The 24,572-nt window shown below is 36.2% G+C and overlaps 1 long non-coding RNA gene across 2 annotated transcripts in view; it reads right to left on the bottom strand.

Moving 5' to 3' along the window:
- The window catches only part of LOC120224710, a 258,324-nt gene that overhangs the window by 40,783 nt on the left and 192,969 nt on the right, over nt 1-24,572 (bottom strand). For both annotated transcript variants that reach the window (XR_005526645.1, XR_005526644.1), the window contains exons 4-5: nt 6,464-6,670; nt 4,040-4,165 (exon numbers count right to left, since the gene is read on the bottom strand). This is a non-coding gene — a long non-coding RNA (uncharacterized LOC120224710). The remainder of the gene's footprint in view (nt 1-4,039; nt 4,166-6,463; nt 6,671-24,572) is intronic.

Here is a 24,572-nt window from a genome sequence, read left to right as displayed (position 1 = left end):
GCAGCCCTCAATAAATATTAAAAAAAATTGAGGTCATACCATGCACACTTTCAGATCACAATGCTATGAAACTTGAAATCAATCACAGGAAAAAGTCTCAAAAACCTCCAAAAACATGGAGGTTAAAGAACACCCTACTAAAGAATGAATGGGCTACTCAGGCAATTAGAGAAGAAATTTAAAAATATATGGAAACAAATGGAAATGAAAACACAACAATCCAAACTCTTTAGGATGCAGCAAAGGCAGTCCTAAGAGGAAAGTACATTGTTCTCCAAGCCTATTTCAAGATACTAGAAAAAGTACAAAAGCAAAATCTAACAGCGCACCTAAAGGAACTAGAAGCAAAGAAGTAAGAACACCCCAAACCCAGCAGAAGAAGAGAAATAATAAAGATCAGGGCAGAAATAAACAATACAGAATCCAAAATAACAGTTGAACAGATTAATGAAATCAAGAGACGGTTTTTTGAAAAAATAAGCAAAATTGATAAACCTCTAGCCAGGCTTCCAAAAAGAAAAGAGAGAACACCCAAATAAACAAAATCATGAACGAAAATGGATTTATTACAACCAATCCGTCAGAAATACAAACAATTATCAGGGAAAACTATGAAAAATTATATGCCAGGAAACTGGACAACCTAGAAGAAATGGAAAATCCCTAAACACACAGACACTACCAAAATTCAAATGGGAAGAGGCAGAAAATCTGAACAGACCCATAATTAGTGAGACACTGAATCAGTTATCAAAAATCTCCCAACAAATAAGAGCCCTGGGCCAGATGGCTTCTTTGGGGAATTATACCAGACATTTAAATCAGAGTTAATACCCATGCTTCTCAAGCTGTTCCAAAAAATAGAAATCAAAGGAAAACTTCTGGACTCATTCTACAAAGCCAGCATCACTTTGATTCCCAAACCAAACAGAGACCCAGCAAAAAAAGAGAACTACAGGCCAATATCTGTGTGAATACAGATGTAAAAATCCTCAACAAGATATTTGCAAATCGAATTCACCAGCATATTAAAGGAATTATCCACTATGATCAAGTGGGATTCATCCCTGGGTTACAGGGCTGGTTCAATATTCACAAATCAATCAGTGTAATACATCACATTAACAAAAGAAAAGAAAAGATAAAAATCATATGATCCTGTAGATAGATGCAGAAAAAGCATTTGACAAAATACAGCACCTTTTTAAATAAAGACCCTCAAGGAAGTCGGTGTAGAAGGAACCTACTTAAACATCATAAAAGCCATTTATGAGAAGCCCACAGCTAATATCATCCTCAATGGGCAAAAATTGAGAGCTTTCCCCCTGAGATCAGGAACACGACAGGGATGTCCACTCTCACCACTGTTGTTCAACATAGTGCTAGAAGTCCTAGCATCAGCCATCAGACAACAAAAGGAAATCAAAGGCATCAGAATTAGCAAAGAAGAAATTAAACTTTCACTTTTCGCAGACACCATGATACTCTACATGGAAAACCTGACAGACTCCACCAGGAGCCTACTAGAACTGATCCATGAATTCAGCAAAGTCGCAGAGTACAAAATCAATGTACAGAAATTGGTTGCATTTTATATACCAACATTGAAGCAACAGAAAGAGAAATCAAGAAACTGATCCCATTCACAATTGCAGAAAAAACCATAAACCTAGGAATAAACCTAACCAAAGATTGAAAGGTCTGTATGATGAAAACTATAGAAAACTTATGAAGGAAACTGAAGAAGGCACAAAGAAATGGAAAAATATTCCATGCTCATGGATTGGAAGAATAAATATTGTTAAAATGTCACTACTACCCAAAGCAATCTACACATTCAATGCAATCCCAATCAAAATTGCACCAGCATTCTTCTCAAAACTAGAACAAACTATCCTAAAATTTGTATAGAACCACAAAAGACCCTGAATAGCCAAAGTAATATTGAAGAAGAAAACCGAAACAGGAGGCATCACCATCCCAGACTTTAGCCTCTACTACAAAACTGTCATCATCAAGACAGTATGGTATTGGCACAAAAACAGACACATAAACCAATGGAATAGAATTGAGGACTCAGAATTGGACCCACAAATGTATGCACAATTAATCTTTGACAAAGCAGGAAAGAGTATCCAATGGAAAAAAGACAGCCTCTTTAACAGATGGTGCTGGGAGAACTGGACAGCAACATGCAGAAGAATGAAACTAGATAATTTTCTCACACCATACACAAAAATAAACTCAAAATGGATGAAGGACCTGAATTTGAGACAGGAATCCATCAAAACCTTAGAGAAGATAGCAGGAAACAACCTCCTTGACCTCCACCGCAGCAGTTTCTTACTTGACACATCCCCAAAGACAAGGCAATCCAGAGCAAAAATGAACTATTGGGACCTCATCAAGATAAAAAGCTTCTGCACGGGAAAGGAAACAATCCATAAAACTAATAGGAAACTGACAAAATGGGAAAAGATAGTTGCAAATGACATATATAAAGGGCTGGTATTGAAAATCTAGAAGGAACTCACCAAACTCCACACCCGTAAAACAAACAATCCAGTGAAGAAATGGGGAGAAGACATGAACAGACACTTCTTCAAAGAGGACATCCAGATGTCCAACAGACACATGAAACGATGCTCAGCATCCCTCATCATCAGGGAAATACAAATCAAAACCACACTGAGATACCACCTCACGCTGGTCTGAGTGGCTAAAATGAACAAATCAGGAGACTCTAGATGCTGGTGAGGATGTGGAGAATCAGGCACCCTCCTACACTGCTGGTGGGAATGTAAACTGGTGCACCCCCTCTGGAAAACAGTGTGGAGGTTCTTCAAAAAATTAACAATAGAACTCCCCTTTGACCCAGCAATAGCACTGCTAGGAATTTGCCCAAGGGATACAGGAGTGCTGATGCATAGGGGCACATGTACCCCAATGTTCCTAGCAGCACTCTCAACAATAGCCAAACCATGGAAAGACCCTAAATGTCCATTAACTGACAAATGGATCAAGAAGATGTGGTTCATCTACACAATGGAATACTACACGGCAATGAGAAAGAATGAAATCTGGCCATGTGTAGCAACATGGATGGAACTTGAGGGTGTTATGCTGAGTGAATTATATCAGGCAGAGAAGGACAGATACCATATGTTTTCACTTATAAGTGGAACAGGAGAAACTTAACAGAGGACCATGGGAGAGGAGAAGGGGAGAAGATAGTTGGGGAGAGGGAGGGAGAAAAACCATGAGAGACTCTTGAATACTGAGAACAAACTGAGGGCTAATGAGGGTGGGGGAGAGGGGAAGGGGGGAGATGGGAATGGAGGAGGACACTTGTTGGGATTAGCACCGGGTGTTATATGGAAACCAACTTGATAATAAACTATAAAATTTTTTTAATAAATAAAAGGAAAAGAGCAGAACTCACTATATAATCTCTAGATGAGCTCCATTTTGTAACCTTATCTACATACTGATCCTAAAGCAAAACTTAACTAAGTAATAGAGTAAGAATAAATCATTTTAAGACTAAGATTTGGAAAACTGTGATATTAAACACTTCGTTATGTCAATATACCATATTGTAAAGTTAGTTAGAAAATAAATATGATATAGAGAAAATGCTAATAACTCAGAAAAGGTAAATTAAAACCTATGTCCACTGGACAAGATTTTTAAGGCAGTTAAATTTGAATTAGACATGACCTGAGTGCTTTAATCAGGTATATGAATATACCTCTTTGGCCTCTAACATTTTGCTAACTGTAATCATATTTCAAAATTTAAAATTGCCTTAAATACTTATTTAAAATATAATTACAATCATATGCTCTTAATTTCTATTCTTGTGTCCAACTGAAGGCAGCTGGCAGTTCACAAATTGCAGTAATTTGTGAACACAAACCTTATATATTTTAAATAATTTCAGATGTACCAGATGGTTGTCTCTATTAGTCTGGTAAACTAATTGCTTTAACAGTTACAAGTTTTCAGAGGCTTCAGGACATAAATAGTGAATACTTACTGAGCCTAATGAATGTTGTCGAAGGGGATGTGGGCAGGTTTGGCCCCATGCGATCATTCAGAGATCCAGTCTTTTTCCATTTGGTTCATCATCTTGTTCGATCCAGAAAAATCCTCTTTACTTGCTCTATGGGTAGAAAAAACAATGAAAATTGTAGGTGGGGGATTTTTATGAACCAAGCCTAGAAGTAACAACATCATTGATCTCTTGTTGTGTTGGCCAAAATCCAATCAAACGATCATACGATTTAATAATAAGAAAAATTGAAAAGAAAAAGGTTGTTTGGAAGAAGAAAAAAAAGAAACATTGGTGATCAGTGATATTGTTTGCCACAGTGGCTAAAAGATACTTTAATATAAATATTTGGGAAGGTAGAACCAGTTTCCACAGCTCTATATGGCAGGCCTAGTAGTTGAAAGCTGCTGTCAAATAAACACTTTCAGTTATAGGAACAACAGCAGTTTTTAATTTAAAATGAACCTAAAATATTGGAACATAGTATCTAATGGGGAATTTGACATAATCACAACAGAATGAGGAATTAATAATGTTGACTCAAGAGCAAAGTAATTTGACTGTGCAGTGTTTGTGGATATATTCAAAGGCATGGTTGCCAAAAGAAACTGTATTATTAATATCATTCATTCCATAGTTTATTTTAAGTATTGTTATACTGGATTTGCTTTTTATGTTAGTATATAAAATAAATAAGTAATTACATTAGTTTCTATCAGCTTTTCACTTAGATGGAAAACTATATAGCCTATTAAATTATAAAAGAACAGAGAGTACAATTATACTTCACTTGAGTGGTTAAAAAAATTACGTGGTTATATTGCAGAGAAATGTTAACAAGATCAATACAGACGCCTATCTTTTCATTTTTTACATTTTATTTAGTTATTTTTTAGTGTCTTACATTCTATTTGCAATTTTTAAAAATTTTTTAATATTTAATACACACATTTCAAAACACGTTTTAAAAAATTAAAAGTAAATGGCATACAGTAAAAAGTCCTGATAATATCATGTCTGCTAATCACCCTGTTCCAAACCCTAACCCTAACACATAAACACTTTTTTTAAGTTTCTTATCAGTCTTTTCAGAGATTCCCTTTGCAAATAGAAGCAAATACAGTGATTTTTTTTAAATAAAAAAATTCTTTTCTGCATGTTTTTTAATAAAAGGTGAAAGATTAATTTGATCCAAAAAGAAACAATAGTATGTTTGTTTTCACTGAACAATATGTCTAGGAGAATTTTCTATATCAATGCAAAGAGAGCTTCCTTATTCTTTTCTTTAAAAAGTGCTTACAGGAACTAGTTAACAACCAGGAGAAGCACATTCAGAGTAGAGGTTTATTTTGATGACAAATGGTTGTTTTTTAAAGACCAATGGAAGTAGACAAAACCCATTAAGGCAAAAGGCTATTTAAAATACTCAACAGTTCTCACAAAATTTCAAAAAATGGTATTTTTGAAGAGCTAACTGTCTATATCCACTGATAGCAATGCAATGTCTACTTTATGATGACTTAAAGCAAATGCTTATAAGAGAAAAACTATATTTTAATTTTGTCTAAGTTGACTCCATCAACAGTCCAGTAATATTTTCCTCCTAATACAATATTCCCTGTCTATATGGCTACCGGGAGTCAGACTGTTTAGGTAACGATGGTGTAAGTTAGAGAGAAACTGCCGCAGTTTAAACATATAATAACTTTTGCTTCTCTCTTATGATGCTAGTAGTTGTGTCTAAAAAATAGCAATTCTTAAAAAGATACCATTTCCAATTTATTACCTTTAACTTTTGGAAATGAATACCATAAAACTACAAAATTATCAAATGTCTTGAAATCTGCCCATAAAACAAGTCACCTCTCATTTGAACCTCTCATTTATTAGTATACAACTCAATCTTAAAAAACAAAAACAGGGGTGCCTGGGTGGCACAGTTGGTTAAGCAGCTGACTTTGGCTCAGGCCATCATGTCACAGTTAGTGAGTTTGAGCCCTGCGTCATTTTAAATAAATGTTAAAAATTAAAAAAAAAAACCCACACCTGGCTCTGTTTCCAAAGATATTTTTCTATTGGTCTTTAAAAAAGGAAAACTATTTCTTTTAACTTTATACCCATCTCGTACCCAATTTCAAAACTCATCATTTAATTGTACTGGTCATGGACATTTTCGAAATGAAATTCTGTGGGTTTTTTCCCTCATAGTTTCCAGTTATCTGAAAACCTATGTGTTTCTTTATTGAAGAAGTCTGGCCTGCTGATGTTGGTGTACCTGTTCAACATTCTTTATGCTCATCTTTGTTTCTGGAAGTATTTCCCGTAGCTTACTATCTTTATCTCCATTAAAAGCTGCTGCCACTGAAAGGACTTTTGGAGCAAGAGTTGGAATAATTTCCTTAGGCTTACCTGACCCAGGTTTGATGAAATCTTTGGTGTCTGATTATGGTAAACCCAGACTTGCAGATCTTCATAAGCTTTGGCTGGAGGTCTGCAGCTTCTTTGGGAGCTCACAGCTTCTTGGCAGAGCAACTGGAACTTTCTCCTCCATTACTATGGTGGCTCCAGACTTCTCTCCTGGCTTTCCATCCACCATTTTCCCTGCAGTAACCTCTCCTGCAGCCATACAGTGACAGAACCTCTTTATTTTATTTCATTTTTTTAGTAGTCTATTCTATGTATATACTGACCCCTTTTGTTAAGAATCTTAATTGTTTTCAATTTTTTAAATTACAAACAATATGTCTTTTTATACTGCTGCAAATCTATCTACATGATAATTTCCCAAAGTAGTATTGCTGGCCCCAAACTATAAATTACTGTATTTGTTATTCTGAGGTCTCAGTTCTCCTCCATGGGCAATCTAATTGGCAATACATGAGAGTGCCTTAAATACATGATTTTGAAATACAATTTTTCTAGCTTTTTATTAACATGTCCTAAAAACTATTTTACTAAAATAAGTATACATTAGTCTGCTTTGCATCCCTGATAATCAGACTTTGGTCCCTAATATTACTTTCCAGTTAAAATAAGTAGGATTCTATAGAAAGTAGGTAATACACTATTTTGGGACATAAAAAATTGAAGATGGTCTGGAATATCTGGTTGCCAAGAAAACAAAGATGTTGTCTAAATTTCTGAGAGACTCTATTAGATAACAGAATTAACTTAAATGAATTCCTACTTGCCAAGTTGTGATAATTGGATACCAGAAAAAGAATAATATTATAGTCACTTAAAGCAAGGCAAGTCTGTGGAAGATATGAATCAAAGAATTTATGATACTCAAAGAATTAGAATTTTTATTTTCTTCAAATAGTGACTATTGTCTTTAGCGTGGGTTTATTCAGATGAAAACAATATATTTATTTGTCTGTTTATTTTCCTCATGGATAGAAGCCTACAATGCTGATATAGTAAGCCACTATTAATGAAGATTTTAAAGTTCTTTCCCAAATTTGAAATATCCTTGTCCAAATGATAGGAGTAGACATGCCCTCTGTGAAACTTTACAAGTGCTATAAAATTTGACTATCCATATCACTGAGAATTAGCAGAGGGTAGTAAAACATCAAAATAGGCTTTTATTTTTTATTTTTTATTTTTTTTAAAGATTTTTATTTATTTCTAGGAGAGAGAGAGAAAGACAGCGTGAGCAGGGGGAGGGTCAGAGAGAGAGGGAGTCACAGACTGAAACAGGCTCCAGGCTCTGAGCTGGCAGTCAGCACAGAGCCCGACGCGGGGCTCGAACCCACCAACCGCGAGATCATGACCTAAGCGAAAGTCGGACGCTTAACCGACTAAGCCACCCAGGCGCCCCAGGGCAAAATAGGCTTTTAAAAATGTTAAACACCTTAATATTTCTGACAAATGAAAAACAAAAAATAAACTAGATTCAATGACTGGATATTTTGCCAAGTTTTCCTAAGTAGAAGACAGAATATCCAAAGAAATATGGGACTCTTATTCCAAAAATATCTATGAGACTTTCTGCTAAAATTCAGTGTTTCTCACTTCTAAATCAAAGGTATATTATAAACTAACTTGATAAATTACGACAAAACATTAAGGAAATAAAGGCATTCTATGCACAACAGTCTAACCAAGTAAGCTATGACATGATCTACGGCCAGAATACTGAGTCCATGGCAAGACTGACTGGAGAAGGATGTCCCTTTGATTTCAAGGAAGGGACAACAGGAAGGACGATAGCTTCTCCCCACTATCACTGCAGTGCCAAATTCTAAGCCTGGATTCATATATCTCATTGTAAGAAGACATTTTCCCACACAGTGCAATGCAACATTGTAACAATGCAATGGCTAGCAGTTTGAGTGTTTTGTTTCTTTAGTTTTTTAGTTTTGGTGTAATTTACATATAGATAAGTGTGTCAATCATGAATGTATGCCAAGTATTCACAAAGTAAACACACTACCTTAACCACATCCCAAGTTGAAAAGTAAATTATCATCAGCTGCCCCAAAAGGCCTCTTGTGCCCCATCCTGACCAAAATTCCCCGTCTCCTATACAATAATCACCACCACCTTCATTCTTCATGCCATATATGATCAGCTTTATTAAAGAATATTGAAATATAGCATATGTACAAAACAGCATACAAATCACATGCACAACTGTATGAATTTTCAAAGTAGAAACACCCATATAATCAGCATCCAGTTAAGATAATAGAAAAAACAAGCCCAAAACAAAAATTTCCAACATCTTCAAAGTCTCCACCACTATAACTTGTAACATCCTTTCTGGATGTCATGTACATGGAATCACAATAGCAAGCGTTTCTTTATGTCCACCTTCTCTGCTTCAACATTGTCTTTATAAGATTCATCCATGTTTTTGTATGTAGCTATAATTTATTTCCATTGCTGTATAGTACGTGTTTTACAAATAATCTGCAATGTATTTATCCTTTTTGTCATTGATGGGCATTGTGGTTATTTGCCATTTGAACTATGATGACTAATGCCTCTCTGGGCATTCTTGCTTTATGAGTGTTTTTGACAGCCTGACAATGAGCCTACTAGAGTGCTCATTGATGCTTACTCTGTTAGGGGACTGCAATTTCAGAAGTCAGACTGCGTGCAGTAGTACGCTCTCTTCTACCAATACAAACCAAACAAGCAACTTAAGAGAAGAACTGCTTTTTGGTTCGAAGAAAAGAAGTTTCCTAACGCAGTCACTGAAACCATGTTAGCCAACCATCACCTTGGTTGCCCCCCCATCCCCACTGCTTCATTATTCCTTTTGGAAAATTTGGGATAAGCATCAGCTTTGACTGATTTTTATTTGTTTGTTTGTTTACACATTTATTTAGAGCATGGGGGGGGGGGGGCTGAGAGAGTCCCAAGCAGGCTCTCCAGTTTCAGTTTTCAGCGCAGAGCCTGACACAGAGCTTGACCCCACGAACCTTGAGATCATAACCTGAGCTGAAATAAAGAGTCAGATGCTCAAACACGGAGCCACCCAGGCACCCCTCATTGGCATTAACCTCTGAGATAAAGGACTTTAGGAATTCATAACAAATGGATGTGGCTATGACAGATGTATACCCTTGGGCATTTTCAATATAAAGGGCCTTTTTTCTTGTTACTGTTGTTATCCTAATGGTTCACCATTGTGCTGGTGATTTAAATGTTCCTACATGCTGGATCCTTGCTAAAATTCATTTCCAAAGAGGCAGCCCCATAAGCCATTCTCTTTTACACGGGATGGCATGTGTGACAATAGGAAGCTCTGGATATGTACCACCCTATGATTTGTTTTTCCAAGTTATTTTTCTCTTCCTACTTCTTTACCTATTCACTGACTTTCATCTGCTTCTTTTTAGTCACAGTACCAGAAATGGTATATGAAACATGCCATCTCTACTTTAGAGACTAAAACCTCCATTGTCCCTTTGTTCCCACCCCTTTTTATTTTACTTTCAGGATGCTGACCATTTTCTGTCGTCCTTTGCTCTGCAGTTTCACCCTTAAGTTCACTCACTCATAAACGTGACCAAGTTTCTGTCACTTAAAAAAAAAAGACTCAATCCCATGTTCCCTTTCAAACAGAGCAGGAAGCTCTCCTTCAATCCTAAGTATCCTTTATATACTGCCAGCCTCCCCTAATCCACAGTCAGGCTCCTTGACTGACTGCATTTGTTATTTCCACATCCTTACCTCTGTGACTTGCCAATTCACAGCAATCTGGCTTTGGCTCCCACTGCTTCTATATAAATACGATTTGGCACATATCCCCAGTGGCATTCCAGTTGTCAAATTCAGTGGCCTTTTTTTATATTACATCTTACTTGACCTCATCAGCATTTGGCACCCCTGCATACTTCCTTTGTGAAGCACTCATCTCTTTCTCTCTGTGACACCATTTCTCCCAGTGTTCTTTCTAAATTTTCTCCCTAGAGTTTATTCTGTGGGTTTTTTTTTTCCTTTATCTCTTCCGTAAATGTATGTGTTCCTCCAAGTTTCTCTCATTGGCCCTTTGCTATTCATTTTCTATATACTATATGTCCATGATTATTTTCATTTCTATGGTTTCAACTATCAATCCTATCCCTAACACAGATTCTCTTTTGGGTTCCAAATGCATATATTCAATGGCATGGTAGACATGCCCACCAAAGGGCATCTCACAATCAGCTTATCAAAACCGGATTCGATATTTCCTCAAGGATTCCATATTCCCCTTTCTCTTCTTGGTTCATGATGCCAACTGTCTAACTGAACCAGAAACCTGTAAGTCATTTCAAACTTATCTTCTCTCTCCTCACGTGTCATTAAATGTGTGACAATAGCCAATCCTATTACTTCTATTGCTATACTTTGGTAGTTTTGATATCCAATTATAGGCAGAGAGGGAAGTTCTAAATCTTCATTTCTGTGTTAGACACTTTCAACGTTATAAAAATCTCATAAAAGAGGTTTTTAATATTTAATAGTATGTGTTTCTCATAGACTATCTACTGACAGAAAATAGCTCCCATATCTGCTTTTATTGGGAATGAGTATACCTCTTCTGAGATACTCTAGAGAAAATGATAGGTAGAGCCAGATAGCCACTATAGTCATTTCTTATTAACAAACACATTAATGTAAGTACTTAAATATGGTTACCAGATAAAATACTATACACCTAGATAAATGACTTTCAGATAAACAAACAAAAAATTATTATAAGTATGTCCCGTGAAATATTGGGACATACTTATACTAAAAAAAAAATCATTGCTCATATGAGATTCAATTTTAACTGGGCATTAAGTAAATCTGATAACCCTAGTTTAAGCTCTTTCTCTTCCAAACCTGTAACTGCTAGGATGCAGGAAAAAAAAAAAAACTATGGGGACCTAGAGCCACAAGGTAGTCATCACTGTCACAACCAAAAAATTATTTAGACCATCTGCAATTTCCACTATGTTGGAATTTAGATCACTTACCTGGTGCCTGTGAAACACCCAGCCATTATTATGACCATATCACATTTTCTCTTTCTACTTAAGTCTCCTATCCAAACTCTGTCCTGGCCCTGGAATGTGTCCAGATCAGGACAGTAAAGTGTGACCATTTTTTAAGCCAAATAATTGCAATCTTGTGGAGTTAACCCCTACCTCCCAAGATGATAAGGTTCCTTAGGTATTCCCCTTACACATATTTTGTTTCTAGCCACTGGATACCTCTTTCCCTTAGTCCTAATTGTATTTACAAACAACAAGAATTTAGGTTGTTACTTTGAACTATACAATTCCTCAGGAAATTTACTTAGATATTCTTTGCCTGAAAGCTTCTTTATACAGTTACCTGGTGGACAGCACATTGAGGCAATTCTCCTAATCAGAAATCAAAGGGCATGCTTAGCATAATCCATCCTAAGGAGCTGTTACATGAGTCATTATATATATTTCAGTCACTGTAAATCCTTCCATATCCATATTCTGGGACATTAGGCAGACTTTCATGGAAACACCAATTTAATTGGCTTTGAGTCCACATGCAGAATTCTTCCCGCAAGGCCACTTGAGTTCTCTCTCATAAGTGCAGAATTTTGCTTCCTGAGCAAAATGTGTTATCTCTAGAAACCATCCAAACCACCACTCAAAAGTCTTTCCCCCTATCTCTGCAAGAGATCTCACTCTACATTATTCCATTTTCGGGTGCTTGTAGATACAAGTTCTATTGTCAGCCCCACAGAAAGAACAAAATACACACATGATTTGGTCTTAACCAGTAGAACTGGATTAAAATTTATAACTAGTCTCAACATATTCTCTGTCCTCCTACAATATTTCTTCTCTTCTAGAAAGAGCCCACATTTCCAATAAAAGTGGCATATTTATGGAGCCAAGATTAAAAACAACTTTGGGGTCATAACTATTAAGTTTTCTTAACATCTTCATTGACATAAGGGCGCCTAAGTCTGGTTCTTCAACTGGACCATCTAGTCCAAAAATCAGTTTTTTTAACAATTGTAATTCCAATTTAAGTAGCTTTCATACTGCTCTCTAGAGCAAAGGTACACGTGGTTGACTGACTAACTGCTTTCTAAATATACTTCAGGCATCTTTGTGAGAGACTGACATATATTTTCTTATTTACTCATTACATCACTGTATGTATTTCTACTGTGTACTAAGGCTCAGAGAAAATTAGTACCTTAAACTGGGTATCATAGCAAGAAAGTGGCAAAGCAGGGATTTGAACTTAGGTTTGTCTGACTATAAGTCCACCTCTAATGATTACACTATATTCCACTATAATGGAAATAGTCAAAGGGAAAAAGTAAAGGAAAGTCCTAAATAAGGATATGGTGCCAACTTGTGTAGCAGCATGGATGGACCTTGAGGGTGTTATGCTGAGCGAAATAAGTCAGGCAGAGAAGGACAAATATCATATGTTTGCACGTATAGGAGGATTAGGAGGAACTTAATGGAGGACCATGGAGGAGAAGGGGGGAAATAGTGGGGGAAAGGGGGAGAGGCAAACCATGAGACTCTTGAATGCTGACAAAAACTGAGGACTGATGGATGTGACGGGGGGGGGAAGGGGGGATGGGCACGGAGAGGGGCACTTGTGGGGATGAGCACTGGGTGTTATATGGAAACCAACTTGACAATAAACTATTTGTAAAGGACAAAAAATTTAAAAAAAAAAAAAAAGGATATGGTGCCAAAACTTAACCTTGTCTACTTGGGAACATGTTTCTTCATCCTGCCTCTGATACTTTCTTGTCTATTAAAATGGGGGGTCAGGAGCGAAAGCCTAACTTAGATACACTCTCTAATTTCCCCATCCTCAGAATTTCCAGTACAACTTATAGTTCCTTTTATCCATTTTGGGAAATATTTCTCAGTTTCTTGGATCATGAAAAAATAAAATGATATAAATTTGAGGACAAACTAAAGTTTATAAAAGACCGAGATATATAAGTTGGAGGATACAACATATAAAGAAAAACATGGGTAAATAAAGTCTCTAAATAATTGCTAATATTGGTGTATTATATTGATGAAAGGGCATAAAAGATGATTCAATCAATTCATTCCTAATATTTAAAATAGTTTTGAAAACTGAAATAATAATGTAATGAAATAAACATCAGATATTGATTCATTCTGGTTTCTCATTGAGTAGAATTTAACAGAGTGAAGAAAATCTCAGAAAATTCTAGACACTAGAATCATAGAACATTCAAATAGGCATATCTACATGATATTAACTCACTATAAAATAATATTAGATGTAATTTGGTAAGCACCCACTCTATGCCAGACAACAGGTGGAACACTTAACAAATACTGATTATGTCACTTAATCAATACAATAATTATGTTAAGGTGTATATTATTAGCCTCATTTTTCAAATGAGGAAACAGAAACTCAAGTTACTTATCCAAGATCATATAACTAAAAGTTGGCTGGACTATTAAAGCGAGGGTTGCTGGACACCAAATCTCCTTCTCCTTCTTCTTCACTTCATTCTTTCTAGACTATCCCTATCATAGTGTAGAGGAGGACATAAGCCCAAGTATCCCTAGAGTGATTACTTATTATAAGTAGACTCTATAGGGGCGTCTGGGTGGCTCCGTCGGTTAAGCGTCCGGCTTCAGCTCTGGTCATGATCTCACAGTTTGTGGGTTCGAGCCCCACATCGGGCTCTGTGCTGACAACTAGCTCACAGCATGGAGCCTGCTTCAGATTCTGTGTCTCCCTCTCTCTCTCTGACCCTCCCCTGCTCACGCTGTCTCTCTCTCAGAAATAAACATTAAAAAAAAAAAAAAAAAGTAGACTCTATAAATAGATCAATGCAAATTTTAAATTAATATGCAGTTGAGATTTATTAATCAGCTTACCAGTAAATTCAGAATAGTTCTAATTATGAACATCTTAAGCCAAATTTTTGGGAATTTCATTAAAATGTTGAGTAGTTAAAATATTAAAGTTGGAGAAAATTAGGTAGACAAGCCATTAAAAACCATTCTTTGTGGTTCTTTTCCACACTGAAAAGGTTTCTTTTATAGGAACAGTTAGTAGCTCCTGACACCAAGTGGTCACTTTATGTACTGGCTCTTAATATTCTTGACAAATTGCAAGGGGAAGAAAAAAAACACAATAAATTACATGCATGTAATGTGATGCATTATTTCATTTGTTGCTACTTAACTATTTAATAACTGGAGAGTTTATTTAGAGATACCAGTATGTGATTATCAAATTCTTCATATCTGGACTTTAAACATTTATTTCCAGTTTTGTTGCTGGTACTGGCATGCATGTCAGATTCTTGACAATGAACCAAGTGGTTTGTCTGATCCCTTTTGAGCAAGCTAACTAGCATGATAGCATAGTGATTAAGAAAAAGTGGCCTCAGAATCAAATGAATTTGGGTCTGTCCACCTTCTTTGACTTCCACCAACTGCACTGTTGAGACCTTCTAGCCACATCTTAGCATTTATTTCACAGCAGCACATACAGGACATCATTATGCCATCTCGGCCACCAGCCGATGCTTCTACAGCTGTGTGTTGTCATTGCCTCCACAACCACAGCTAATGCCTTGAAACTTTAGTGCCAGTGGACACCCTGTTCTTGAACTACAGATTCAATGAAAGTTATGCTTTATTGTCCACAGAAGCTGAAAAGATGCCCTTCTCCTTTTTTGTGCAACATCGTGTCTCATGAACACCAATGTTCTGCCTTGTACCCCAATGTCTAGCAGAACTTTAATGCAATGGGGTCTTGCAAGTCTGTAGCAGCCATACCTGAATTCTAATATCAAATATCACTTAGTTGTAAGTTGATGTCTCTCTTGTATTCTTTTTCAAAATGAGGCATACATGTTTGCTTTTCTATTTGTTTGTTTATTTATTAAAGTAAGCTCAATGCTTAACGTGGGGCTTGAACTTATGACTGAGATCAAGAGTCTAATGCTCTACCGACTGAGCCAGCCAGGGACACCTCCTCTTACATTCTTAATGTGTACTCTAGGTTTCAAAAATTTAATCATATGCTGTTGTGGCAATTACACAAATATTCTATGGATATAAGATGACATGACTCTGTTTTTTCCTGAGGAACTTATCAAAACGTACGGTAAAGCTCCTTACAATATTATTTCAAGCCTAATATTATAAATTACTCTTCTCAATTATTTGACCTTGTCTCTGACAGGTGTGAATTATGTTTGCAAACATCCTATTTAGCTCTAAAAGTTCAGGAAGTACACAGCTATAACTCAGGTGAATATGCTCGACAAGCCTTGAGCTAGACAACCATTAGGGAGAAAAAGTAAACATTTTAACTTTAAAAAATATGTCACAGATAATGTATTATTGCACATAAATATTTTCACTGACAAGAGGAACTTTTAGGGTTATATATATTTTAAATGAAATTATACTTTTATATTAATCTTTCCTCTGAAGTAAACCAGAATTCATCATATATTTCAGATTTTTTTGCTAGACCTTTTCAAAAACTTCACATAAATATATTATACATGCTTTTCTGCACAAAAAGGGGGCAATTTCTGAGTGCTTTCTTGATTGATTAATGCCATAAAAACTACCAATATAAGTGAGCTTTTATAAGTTCTAGGAAACCTAGTCAATCAATGACAACAGTAGTTCAAATGCATTACAACGATGAGTCATGATATTGATGTCCTATATGAAATAGTCAGCACTGGGTTGAGTTATATTTATATATTTTAAAAATATTTGTGAAAAGACGACTTTGTTAGTTTCCAGGAAAAACAAACCAAATATGTTTGCTTTCCCCTTTTTTTTTTCCTGTAAGAAGATCCTACGTATTAGAGAATTATAAAAAAAGAAAAGTAAGTAAACAAAAGTTTATCACAAAACCCGAGTCTTTTAAAGAAAAAACACTTTCATGGTAAGAGTGTGGAAAGGGGGAAATAGTAACTTTCTTGTGGAGAATTCTGGCAGATACCACCTGAACCAAACAATAAAGGTTAACATCAACACCACATGGATATCATGTGTCCCCTGGTAGCACACGAGAAAGGTACTTACTTCACCTCTGTGAAGTGGCACTTTTCCCAAAATCAAAAGCCTCAGTGTAATCATCAGAAAAATAGAAGATAAATCCTCAATTGAGGAACATTGTACAAATGCCTGACTAGTGATCCTCAAACTGTCAAGGCTGTGAAAGATAAGAAAAGGTTAAGAAGTTGTCAGAGAACAGAAGAGACTATGGAGACATGATAACTACATGCAATGCTGTACCCTGAAGTAGGTCTCAGAACAAATAGAGGACATTAATGGGAAAATCAGTGAAAATCAAATATTTATGGAATTCAGTTAAAAGTAAAGGGAAAAAAAGCATCTCTGAGCCACACAAAAAGGACAATATATTTGAAGTGAGCTTTTTGATTGTGACAGGTTATTCAGTCTTTAGCAAACTATCAAAAGCCTGCAGAGAATTATGACAGTATTGCTCAAGTCAAAGAACTTTCTTCCTTTTTTTAAAATAATTTTTTCAAGTTTTATTTTTTTATTTTGAGAGACAGAAAGAGAGAGTGTATGCACGAGTGAGCATGAGCAGGGGAGGGTCAGAAAGGAGGGAGAAAGAGAGAATCCCAAACAGGCTCTGTACTGACAGTGTGGAGCCCAATGTGAGTCTTGAACTCACACACCCTGAGATCATGACCTGAGCCAAAACCAGGAGTCAGGTGCTTAACCGACTGAGCCACCCAGATGCCCCCCAAAGGACTTTCTTAAGATAGATATTTAGATTTTATCTACTGCAATCCTACTCCCCTGGACATTGGAGTTTGGACATTGTCACATAATCAAGAATTCCTGGGAAGCAATAAGAAATTTTAGTTATGCAACTGTCTGCATAATAATAGAGCATTAATCCAAGACATTAGGGCAGGCAGATATTATTTGTTAGGAAAAATAATGAATTTATTCAATACATGACATGATGTATTTCAGGGACCTATGGCAGCAGTTACATAGTTGTAGCCTGGAGCTCGAGGGACAGAGCCATCAGGTGATATAGATAACACAGATTTGGGAGTTATCAGCCTGGTTTATAGTGGGTCTCCTAGAGCAAGTGATGATGGAGAGAAGAGAAGACAACAGAGAGAATCCCTTTCAATGTAACTGTTTCTCTCATCAATGTCATGAGCACACAGTCATGAAACTCAACCAAATGAGTTAGCTCACATCATTTACCAGCCTAGACGTCTATAGCAATTTCAACTTCAAGGAAACTCTGTGCAATATTTACACCTGTGGTCATATGAAAAGTTTAAGCAATAATTAGATTACTAACTTTTTCAGTAAGCTACAGATATTCCAGTCCAAATATTATTTTACTCTTGTGCTGCTGACCTCATTTTGACATCTGATGGTGCAGGTGGAGTCAATCCAAAGACAAAAGCTATCCACAGGTTAATGTAGGCCTTGAAGTCAATGTTAGAGGGCCAAAATGAGATAATTTTTTTCTGGTACCTATATCTCAAAGAAATCCTAGGTTTTTTTATTGCTTGGTAATTGTCAAATTACAAATTGTTATAATTCTATATAACATACACCCTTATGTTTCAATCCTAAAGAAGAAAGAAGATCCTTAAAGTGACAAGTGTTTGTCCACATAGATTCCCTAGGCATTTAAAAAATATTTTTTTGTAAATCATTTTAGATTTTTATAGGGGCCTAACAAAACTTAATGACGCATTTTTAAAAGTCCAGATACTGGTTTTGGTGTTTGCACTACATTCCTTTCAATGATGTAATTTTGTTTACATCCACCAGCTTTCCTGTAAGAGCTCTTTGAGGTAGCTCTGCACTGTCCAGCTTGGAGGCCAGAGTGATCCATCAATTGCTGGAAGTTGGACTTTTGCCAAAATTGTTTAGGTTGGGAATTGCTGTAATTTCCCACCAGGTAGAATTTCCTGAAGATGAATTTGATATTAGGAGATGGAAGAAGTACAGAGAAAGTTGTGGAAGAGGAGGTTGCATACCTAAAAAAAAAAAAAAAAGATTTATCCAGAAGAATAAGGACCAAAAGGAGAATGGGCAGCAGATTAGCACTCGCCAACTCCTTTGGGTTGAGCTCTGAAATCTAATAATGTTTCCTGAAAGGTTGAAAAGAGCATCTAGAATAATACTGCTTTGGACATTAGGTGAAGAGAGATCTAAGACAATAAAATATTTAGGAGTGGTCTAATGTAGTGAAACAAACCGACTTGGAAAATAATTCAGGCAGCAGTGTTTGGACTAAATGGAAGACAGAATGGCCTTGAATGGCAAAGCTGATCTCTGAAAGCTTATTCCTCACTTTAGCCAGTCATTATTCTACTCCTGCCTATGGCTCAGAATCTACCATGATGGGGGTCTCACTTTCTCCCAGTCTCCATAGTAATGCTGCTTACTGTTATCATTGCTTGTATTGTATGACCAGTATCTATTACACGGTTAGTTCCCATGTTAGACTATGAGCTCTCCTCTCATTCGGGCAACTGCCATTCCTGGAGAATTTATAAATCCTCACAATCACCCTGGGAGGTTGTTAAAACTATTTCTTCTATTTGTTTACATGTTTCCTTCTCTCCTCACCAAACTGTAGGCCCTGGTAGTGCCAAGATCACATCTCTCTTGTTCAATGATGTATCCCTAGGGCCTAGAATAGTGTCTGAAATGCAGATTTAAATGAAGAATGATTATAGAATGAATAACTCCATTTCTTATAAGATCATTTGGCACATAAGTGGCAAAGAAAGATCTGAACTCAGTTCTGTCTGACTTTAGAAATCAGTTGTGCTTAACTTCTGTATCAATTAATGACTAAAACCTACTCACCATCCCAGGCCATCAACCAATCAATCAAATAATCAATATCAATCAACCACACATAATACACAAAAAGAAAAGGGTTGTAACTGGAATAGCACGTTAGTGTAACTTCCATATCTCTACTCTAACATATCTCAAGACCTGAAATGCCCAGAGCATTTAGGGTTGTCCCTTAATAGCCAGAATTTTTTGAATGCTTGATTTGTACCAGGATTACTTTAACAATTTGAGGTATTTTCCCCTATAATGCTTACTACACAATCTGAGGAAAATACTATTATTATTATTATTATTATTATAGATGATGCAACTGAACACAGAAAGTTTAAGTAAATGCATTACTTCACATCCTGAGAGTGCTATAAGTAACATCTGAACCCATGATGTCTTCTGATCATGCTCTTAACCACAATCATGCTTTTAATCTTTCTATGAACTTGACAAATTGGTGGGGGCAGGGAGGGTAGTTAGCAAAGTAGCCAGCGTATATTTGGAAGGGCAAATTTTTCTTTCCAGTGCCTAAAACAATCTTAGAAATAGGAGGTGCTTATTAAATATTTATAGAATTAATGGGTGAGTGAATCTGATTAGCTTTTACCTTATAAGACTGTGAATCTAAGAGGATAGGATTCAGTGGAAAAGTGGGAAGCCTTCAGTTTGAATAATACTCCAGGATAGTGAGAATTAAAGAGAGGTATGTTTAAAGTGGGGTAGGTCAGTGGACATGGATAGGATAAGGGAGATTCTTAAAAAAATAAATGGGCAAATAAATGAGTTCAGAGGACTATTACAATATCCACCTTTACTAATGGTGTCCTTGTCAATGAACTTTAAAAAGTTCCTCTGAGACCAGTGTGGTGGCAAAAACATCATCAGTGAATGAAACTTGCTGAATTCTCCAGCTCTTAACAGATATAACAAGTGAGGCATCTGGACCATGGATCTGTTCATGCATCCCTTCATGACAACTTCCAATCCTTTCAAAAAGTAGGGTGAACATGTAATTTACTGTTTACACCTGCACATGTGGTCTCTCATTAATAAGCATCCTTTGAGTGGCTATGAGTCACCATGTTTGGTGTTTACATAATAGGTCAGGCATGAGAAGATGCACACCTTCAATTTGGAAAAAGAAAGGAAAGGATTGTTGTAGGAAATATCAGGATAAAAATCTCAACTGAACTTGATGACTGACTAAATATAACATGAGAAAAAACAGAGTCAATGAGTTAGGACTGACTCAAAATAATGATGGCTAAGTATTGGAAAAAGTCAAGAAAGGGATCTGATTGAGGGAAAGGCAGTGGTGAGAAAAGATGATGACTTCAGTTTCCAAATTATTGGATATTTGGAGACAGAATGACATCCAGATAGAAATATCTAAATACTACTTAAAATATTGGAGTTCTCTCCATGGAGGTGATTGATGAAAACTTGAGCAAACTCATTCTTTATTTGTGGATTCCAGTGTTCCTTGCATTAGGCCAGAAACTGGAGATACAGAGAATGATTAAATTTATACTCTCCTGAGGAAAACCCCTATGAACCCAACTAGTGGTAGGAAAAGACTTAGAGAAAATATTATGGTATAAGGAAGAAATTAATATTCAAACCTCAGTGATAAAAGAAGAAAAGAAGCTTTAGAGAGATAATGAATGAAATTATTATCAAGGATGGAAATAAGTAATTGTGTTAAGACAAATGTGTCAGAGTGGAGGTATATTCAGAGAAAAGATGATGGCAAAAAGGAAATGGCCACCTCATTTAGGGCAAGCAGGACAGACTCTGATGACCCTACACAGACAATAAGATAATTAAAATTTTATCCACAGACCTTTTCTATTTGGTTCATTGCAGCATTCCCAGTAGTGAATATAGTACAAATATAGGGGTTTCATATTTAGATGACCACAGTTTTAAATGAGAAATGTAAAAGAAAGAGTACGTCATGAGCCTTGCCAAATTCTTTAAAAAATTATTTAGGGATTTTGTTGGGCATTTTCCACATTACAGTGTTTTCTTCAACTGTGAAGATATGGGCTTGTTAAACAGCTGCTGAAAGAGCATGATGTATTATAGGCCATTTCACTACTTCCACATAGTAATTTATGTATCATATAACAAGGGGAATGAAACAGACCTTGGGACCTTTTCTAGCCATTATATCTCTCTATTTTTCATTAAGTCATGAGATACTCTTACATGCATGCTACTTAATACCAACCTCTATTACAGATTAGAAGGAAAACATTACTCAGTGTCTCCCACAAGAAAGTCTGTGATTGGCTAACATCACCATCAATTACCTGAGAATAGAGGGGAGACAAGCACTTCAACAGAGAGAGAAAAAGTTGGATGCATATGTTTAGTTACAGCAAACCTCTTTCGTCTTCTTTCCTAGACTTTGGGGGTTGGGAATAAGGAATGAGTCTCAAATCATTGATTATTGTTTTGAGATGGTGATCCTAAAATTTTTGTAAAGGGCTGTCATGTTATTTTCTCTATTAGATGTTGAGTTTGTAGAAGGCTGTGATAATTAGAAGAGTGCAATATTGGCACAGAAATAAGCATATTGACCAAATTAGAACAAAGCACTCAGAAACAGACCAACATCTGTGAAAACTTGATATATGCAGAGGTAGCAATGCAGACTGAGAAAAGGAGGACCTAGGTAACAAATAATACTGGAATAAGTTATTTTCCATGAAAAGAATTACTTTAAAAATATTTTAAAATTTACACATAATTTGTGACTTAATTATTCCTCTAAAAATTAAAACAGATAAAACTAAATTTCTTTTGATCACTATCCCCACGGCCAGTACTTATGCTCCCTTTCCTTGGGCGATAATAATAACTAACATTTATTTAGTTTGAAATGGAAATTTGGCTGGGGCACCATAAGACAAAAGGTAATACATGTCAAAGAAGGTGCTGGACCATAAGCAAAATTTATAAACAAGTATCAAGAAACAATTTACCAGCCTCTTATCCCTTCACTCACACCAATGAAATAAAAGTATTGAGAGCTAGAAATTAGAATGGGAGGTTTATTTGGAGAATGATGCATATCAAGTTCTAGGGAAGAGAGCTGAAGAACACTGTCCCCTGAAGCCCAAGAAAAGGGATTTGAGAAGGTCAGTATGTGTCACATGCAATACAAACACCAGAGTGGATGGGGATCTGAGTCACACCTGGAAAATCCGATGGCGATGGATAACTAGCTGCTTTGATAATGTACAGAAAAGTGGTGACTGCTGTGGGACTAGACAGGACTTCCAGAATTTTACAGGGAAGAAACATATGTCCCTCAAAGACCCAATATGGAAGAGAGAGCACTTTTGAAATCACTATCTTCTTGTATATATACACATATATATGGCATTGGCTGCAAAGTATTTTTTTTTATAACATATTTGTGCCAGGATATACATTGAGCTGCTATATCAGAAACCCAGAGTGACAGTGGCATGCACATTATAGACGTTTATTTTTCTCTTGTGAAGTCCAGAGGCAGGTGGTCTAGGGCTGACATGGGAGCTCCACAGTCACCAGGGCCTCATGTTTCATCCATCTTTCTGCTCTGGCAATCTTAGCATGTGATTCCAATTTCCATTTTCCTGAGACTGACTTAGATTTCTGCTTGAGTTTGAACTACTCTGGAAGAGCTCCAGACTAGAAGCAGGGGAAAGAGGGAAGGTCATGTGAGCTGCCTGGCAATCCTGCCCACTGACTTTCATTTAACTCTCACGTATCCAAGCAGGCTGGGTAGTATAGTGTATTTATACAGTCTGTATCTCATATATACATATATGTGCAAACATATGTATATATTGTACATGTGTATGCACATATGTGTCTTTCAGTATATATATCTTATGTGTGCACACACACACATATCCAATTTTATACAGCCCTTGAAGTTGTTACCTTTGACGAACTTGACATAGTTACTCTGTTATTAAAGTGCTATGGGATATTTGCTGTACCGATTTGACAAGAGCTAGTCCAATTTGTTGGTCAATCCATCAACACTGCTCACAGAAGAAGGAGGGGGAGGTGGAGAAGAAAACAAACAAAAAAATTTATTTTTCATGTGTGCACCTTTGAGGGGATGTTGGTGGGGTGGGGAATCACATTCGTTCAGTGGAAAACTGAAGATTGCTGATTCTTTTATTTTTTTTGAAAAAGTGAGCTAGAGATTTCAAATTATAACTTTGACGGAAGTGTAAAACCAAGGGGGAAAATCAGCTCTTAAATAAGAACTAATGTTGAACGGAATCTCTGGCTGGTAACACTTTATTTTGTACAAGTGGTATTAAGCTATCTTCCATCTTCTTCCATCTGTCAAGCTGCATTTTACTTGGATTATATCAGTACAATTATATCTTTAATAAAAAGCTCCTTCAAAGAAAATTGCATCTAATTAGGAAAGGAGTGAAGGAGGCATGTCACTTGGTAATATGTGGCCACTTCACTCAGAGAGTGTGAAAATCATTTCTCCAGATGGCAGCTTCCTGCTTAGCTGAGTTTATGATCCTAAACAGTAGGGCTTTTTTTTTTTCTTTCTGAAGACCATTTACTCTCCTGTACATGTGTATGATGAATTTTTAATTATATGACTTGGCAAAAACCAAGTCAAACACCAAGAAATTATATACAAAAAATTAAAAAGGCATCAGCGATCTCCTTTGAGAAGAATTTCAAAAGTAAAACATCATGTTGCTGACCTTACACCTGTTTTTAGGGTGATAAGTGATGATTAGCTACATTAAAAACATAGTTCCATATAATAAAATTTGCAAATTTAAAGGGCTTAAAGGTTGATGGAAATGATAATAAGCAATTTTCTTAGGTTAATAGGCAGTAGATACCTTCTTCCATGCATGTAAGAGAAATAAATAAGAACATAACTGGTAGTTTTAAAAGTATTGCTTTATTATTAGCTTTTTAAAATAATCACAAAGTGGCAGGAATTATGCTGTATTCTAGGATGACAATATTGAGCAAAACAGAGATTTCTGCCCTTAAATGGATGAGATAGAAAATCATATGGTCATATATTTATTGTCCTACTACCCTTTGAAACAAAGTGCAGGCAGTTGTGAAAGCATGTCTTAGAAAGAACTGATATATTGCCAGGGGTCAGAGAAGACTTCATTTTAGTGGTAATA

This window comes from Hyaena hyaena, unplaced genomic scaffold (assembly GCF_003009895.1).
Source record: "Hyaena hyaena isolate Hyena2069 unplaced genomic scaffold, ASM300989v1 scaffold_1227, whole genome shotgun sequence".
Lineage (NCBI taxonomy): Eukaryota > Metazoa > Chordata > Mammalia > Carnivora > Hyaenidae > Hyaena > Hyaena hyaena.
This window is presented reverse-complemented; position numbering and strand designations above follow the sequence as displayed.